This window comes from Carex rostrata, chromosome 3, assembly GCF_964058835.1.
Source record: "Carex rostrata chromosome 3, lpCarRost1.2, whole genome shotgun sequence".
Taxonomy (NCBI): Eukaryota; Viridiplantae; Streptophyta; class Magnoliopsida; order Poales; family Cyperaceae; genus Carex; species Carex rostrata.
The window spans coordinates 16,014,200-16,020,297 of NC_135920.1; positions in this window are offsets into that span (position 1 = coordinate 16,014,200).

Sequence of the window (6,098 nt, forward strand, 5' to 3'; positions counted from 1 at the left end):
CGGTTCCTACCCGGTGTGGACCATTTCTCAAACTTCCGGATTGTACGCGATCCAAATTATGGATGTAGGCAAAAATTCAAATTTATTAAAAATATGAAATATGAAATTTGGAGTTTGGAAAAAAAAAAATTGGGTTGTACAATTTCGGATCTTATGCAAGTGGGTTGGACAATTTTTGGTCCAAATGAATTACAACCGTCCAAAGAGCCATTGAAACTCCAGTTTTTCCGGCTTGTAAAAATTCCCACTTTTTTCGGATTGGATGGTTCACACCCGGTGTGGACCATTTCTCAAACTTCCGGATTGTACGCGATCCAAATTATGGATGTAGGCAAAAATTCAAATTTATTAAAAATATAAAATATGAAGTTTGGAGTTTGGAAAAAGAAAATTGGGTTGGACAATTTCGGATCTTATGCAAGTGGGTTGGACAATTTTTGGTCCAAATGAATTACAACCGTCCAAAGAGCCATTGAAACTCCAGTTTTTCCGGCTTGTAAAAATTCCCACTTTTTTCGGATTGGATGGTTCACACCCGGTGTGGACCATTTCTCAAACTTCCGGATTGTACGCGATCCAAATTATGGATGTAGGCAATACTTTTTTTATATTTTGAAAAAGTTCAAATTTATTAAAAATATAAAATATGAAATCTGCAGTTTGGAAAAAAAATTGGAAGTTTGAAACCTGAAGTTCAACAAAAAAAACGGCGCAAAAATCAGCAAAGCGGGGGCAACTAAGCGGATGCGGCCAGCCGTCAGTGAAAAATGGCCCCAAAACTGAGCGCATGCGGCCAAGCGTCGGTGCAAAATGGCCCGAAAACAGTCCCGTCGGTGCCCCCGTCGGGCTAAAATGACCCGAAAACAGTTCAGCTGGGGAAAATTAAGCGGATCCGGCCAAGAGTCGGTGGAAATTGGCCCGAAAACAGCCCAGCGGCAAGCGGAAGCGGCTAACGTTGGGGAAAAGTGACCCGAAAACAGTTAAGCGGGGGAAAACTAAGCGGATGCGGCCACGCGTTGGGGAAAACAAAGCGGATCCGGCCCAGAGTCGGTGGAAATTGGCCCGAAAACAGTCCAGCGGCAAGCGGAAGCGGCTAACGTTGGGAAAAAGTGACCCGAAAACAGTTCAGCGGGGGAAAACTAAGCGGATGCGGCCACGCGTTGGGGAAAACTAAGCGGATCCAGCCAAGTGTTGGGGAAAAATGGCCCGAAAACAGCCCAGCGGCAAGCGGAAGCAGCTAACGTTGGGGAAAAGTGACCCGAAAACAGTTAAGCGGGGGAAAACTAAGCGGATGCGGCCACGCGTTGGGGAAAACTAAGCGGATACGGCCAAGAGTCGGTGGAAATAGGCCCGAAAACAGTCCAGCGGCAAGCGGAAGCGGCTAACGTTGGGCAAAAGTGACCCGAAAACAGTTCAGCGGGGCAAATTTTTGAAATTTTTTTGAATTTTTGAAATTTTTGAAGTTTTTTTGGGTTTTTGGACTTTTTTTGAATTTTTGAATTTTTTGAATTTTTTTGAATTTTTTTGAATTTTTTGAAATTTTTTTGAATTTTTGAATTTTTTTTTTTTTTTTGAATTTATTTGATTTTATAAATTTTTTGTGATTTTTTGAGATTTTTTTGAATATTTTACATGGGTGATTTCGACTTGGGGGATTTTCAGGGGGTGGTAACCCTGGGCGTGGCTAGAGCCTCAAAATGCATATTCCCCTATAGGGGGGCAAGGTTTTCAAAAATGGGTGCCCCCTCATGTACACGCGCGTGGGTGTACATGGCCCCGTCGGTGCCAGCGTGGGTGGAAAATGGCCCGAAAACAGCCCAGCGGCAAGCGGAAGCGGCTAACGTTGGGCAAAACTGACCCGAAAGCAGTATAGCTTGGAAAATTAAGCGGATGCAGCCAATTGTTGGCGAAAACTAAGCGGATACGGCCAAGTGACGGTGAAAAATGGCCCGAAAACAGTCCAGCGGCAAGCGGAAACGGCTAACGTTGGGCAAAAGTGACCCGAAAACAGTTCAGCTGGGGGAAATTAAGCGGAAGCAGCCAAGCGTTGGGCAAAACCAAGCGGATACGGCCAAGAGTCGGTGGAAAATGGCCCGAAAACAGTCCAGCGGCAAGCGGAAACGGCTAACGTTGGGACAAAGTGACCCGAAAACAGTTTAGCTGGGGAAAATTAAGCGGATGCAGCCAAGCGTTGGGGAAAACTAAGCGGATCCGACCCAGAGTCGGTGGAAATTGGCCCGAAAACAGCCCAGCGGCAAGCGGAAGCGGCTAACGTTGGGGAAAAGTGACCCGAAAACAGTTCAGCGGGGGAAAACTAAGCGGATGCGGCCACGCGTTGGGGAAAACTAAGCGGATACGGCCAAGTGTTGGGGAAAAATGGCCCGAAAACAGCCCAGCGGCAAGCGGAAGCGGCTAACGTTGGGGAAAAGTGACCCGAAAATAGTTAAGCGGGGGAAAACTAAGCGGATGCGGCCACGCGTTGGGGAAAACTAAGCGGATGCGGCCAAGTGTCGGTGGAAATTGGCCCGAAAACAGCCCAGCGGCAAGCGGAAGCGGCTAACGTTGGGCAAAAGTGACCCGAAAACAGTTCAGCGGGGGAAAACTAAGCGGATGCGGCCACGCGTTGGGGAAAACTAAGCGGATACGGCCAAGAGTCGGTGGAAATTGGCCCGAAAACAGTCCAGCGGCAAGCGGAAGCGGCTAACGTTGGGCAAAACTGACCCGAAAAAAGTTCAGCGGGGCAAATTTTTGAAATTTTTTTTGAAATTTTTTTGAATTTTTGAAATTTTTGAAGTTTTTTTGGGTTTTTGGACTTTTTTTGAATTTTTGAAATTTTTGAATTTTTTTGAATTTTTTTGAATTTTTTGAATTTTTTTTGAATTTTTGAATTTTTTTTTTTTTTTTGAATTTATTTGGTTTTATAAATTTTTTGTGATTTTTTGAGATTTTTTTGAATATTTTACATGGGTGATTTTGACTTGGGGGATTTTCAGGGGGTGGTAACCCTGGGCGTGGCTAGAGCCTCAAAATGCATATTCCCCTATAGGGGGGCAAGGTTTTCAAAAATGGGTGCCCCCTCATGTACACGCGCGTGGGTGTACATGGCCCCGTCGGTGCCAGCGTGGGTGGAAAATGGCCCGAAAACAGCCCAGCGGCAAGCGGAAGCGGCTAACGTTGGGCAAAACTGACCCGAAAGCAGTATAGCTTGGAAAATTAAGCGGATGCAGCCAATTGTTGGCGAAAACTAAGCGGATACGGCCAAGTGTCGGTGAAAAATGGCCCGAAAACAGTCCAGCGGCAAGCGGAAACGGCTAACGTTGGGCAAAAGTGACCCGAAAACAGTTCAGCTGGGGGAAATTAAGCGGAAGCAGCCAAGCGTTGGGGAAAACCAAGCGGATACGGCCAAGAGTCGGTGGAAAATGGCCCGAAAACAGTCCAGCGGCAAGCGGAAACGGCTAACGTTGGGACAAAGTGACCCGAAAACAGTTCAGCTGGGGAAAATTAAGCGGATGCAGCCAAGCGTTGGGGAAAACTAAGCGGATCCGGCCCAGAGTCGGTGGAAATTGGCCCGAAAACAGTCCAGTGCCAAGCGGAAGCGGCTAACGTTGGGCAAAAGTGACCCGAAAACAGTTCAGCGGGGGAAAACTAAGCGGATGCGGCCACGCGTTGGGGAAAACTAAGCGGATACGGCCAAGTGTTGGGGAAAAATGGCCCGAAAACAGCCCAGCGGCAAGCGGAAGCGGCTAACGTTGGGGAAAAGTGACCCGAAAACAGTTAAGCGGGGGAAAACTAAGCGGATGCGGCCACGCGTTGGGGAAAACTAAGCGGATCCGGCCAAGTGTCGGTGGAAATTGGCCCGAAAACAGCCCAGCGGCAAGCGAAAGCGGCTAACGTTGGGCAAAAGTGACCCGAAAACAGTTCAGCGGGGGAAAACTAAGCGGATGCGGCCACGCGTTGGGGAAAACTAAGCGGATACGGCCAAGAGTCGGTGGAAATTGGCCCGAAAACAGTCCAGCGGCAAGCGGAAGCGGCTAACGTTGGGCAAAACTGACCCGAAAAAAGTTCAGCGGGGGAAAACTAAGCGGATGCGGCCACGCGTTGGGGAAAACTAAGCGGATACGGCCAAGAGTCGGTGGAAATTGGCCCGAAAACAGTCCAGCGGCAAGCGGAAGCCGCTAACGTTGGGCAAAAGTGACCCGAAAACAGTTCAGCGGGGGAAAACTAAGCGGATGCGGCCACGCGTTGGGGAAAACTAAGCGGATACGGCCAAGAGTCGGTGGAAATTGGCCCGAAAACAGTCCAGCGGCAAGCGGAAGCGGCTAACGTTGGGCAAAACTGACCCGAAAACAGTTCAGCGGGGGAAAACTAAGCGGATGCGGCCACGCGTTGGGGAAAACTAAGCGGATACGGCCAAGTGTTGGGGAAAAATGGCCCGAAAACAGCCCAGCGGCAAGCGGAAGCGGCTAACGTTGGGCAAAAGTGACCCGAAAACAGTTCAGCGGGGGAAAACTAAGCGGATGCGGCCACGAGTTGGGGAAAACTAAGCGGATACGGCCAAGGGTCGGTGAAAAAGGGCCCGAAAACAGTCCAGCGGCAAGCGGAAGCCGCTAACGTTGGGCAAAAGTGACCCGAAAACAGTCCAGCGGGGGAAAACTAAGCGGATGCGGCCAAGCGTTGGGGAAAACTAAGCGGATACGGCCAAGCGTCGGTGAAAAAGGCCCGAAAACAGTCCAGCGGCAAGCCGAAGCGGCTAACGTTGGGCAAAAATGGCCAAAAGCGGTGGAGCAGGGCGGTCTGAATCTATGCATCCACATAAAATGGGGGGTAAACCTGGGGGATTTTCAGGGGGTGGTAACCCTGGGCGTGGCTGGAGACCCAAAATGCATATTCCCCTATAGGGGGGAAGGATTTTTGGAAGAGGCAGCCCCTCATGTACATGCCAAGCGGGGTGTACATGGCCCCTGTGGGTGCCTCCGTCGGTGTAAAATGGCCCGAAAAACAAGATTATGTTACCCGAAAACACGATTATGTTACCGAAAAAGCACGGTTGAGCGGGGGCAGTAAGCACGGTTGAGCGGGGGCAAAGAACACGGTTGAGCGGGGGCAAAAAACACGGTGCAGCGGGGACAAAAGACACGATTCGGGGGCAAGGAACACGAATATGTTACCGAAAAACACGGACCACGCGGGTTGAAATCCCCAGCCGTAGAACCGGCGAAACACGGTGGGGCAGGGCGTCTAAGCGTGGAGGCGCCCGTAAGACCGATGCGGGTTGAAATCCCCAGCCGTAAAGCCGGCGAAAAGCGGTCGGGCAGGGTGACTCCGCGTGGAGTTTCGCCCGTAAGGCCGATGCGGGTAGCCGCGCGGGTTGAAATCCCCAGCCGTAAAGCCGGTGAAACACGGTTCATTGGGGCGCCTAAGCGTGGAGGCGCCCCGCAGAGACCGAGCGGGTTGAAATCCCCAGCCGTAAAGCCGGCGAAACACGGTTCATTGGGGCGCCTAAGCGTGGAGGCGCCCCGCAGAGACCGAGCGGGTTGAAATCCCCAGCCGTAAAGCCGGCGAAACACGTTCGGGCAGGACGTCTAAGCGTGGAGGCGCCCGTAAGACCGATGCGGGTAGCCGCGCGGGTTGAAATCCCCAGCCGTAAAGCCGGCGAAACACGGTTGAGCGGGGCGCCTAAGCGTGGAGGTGCCCTGCAGTGACCGAGCGGGTTGAAATCCCCAGCCGTAAAGCCGGTGAAACACGGTTGAGCGGGGCGCCTAAGCGTGGAGGCGCCCCGCAGAGACCGAGCGGGTTGAAATCCCCAGCCGTAAAGCCGGTGAAACACGGTTGAGCGGGGCGCCTAAGCGTGGAGGCGCCCCGCAGAGACCGAGCGGGTTGAAATCCCCAGCCGTAAAGCCGGTGAAACACGTTCGGGCAGGGCGACTCCGCGTGGAGTTTCGCCCGTAAGACCGATGCGGGTAGCCGCGCGGGTTGAAATCCCCAGCCGTAAAGCCGGCGAAACACGGTTCATTGGGGCGCCTAAGCGTGGAGGCGCCCCGCAGAGACCGAGCGGGTTGAAATCCCCAGCCGTAAAGCCGGCGAAACACGTTCGGGCA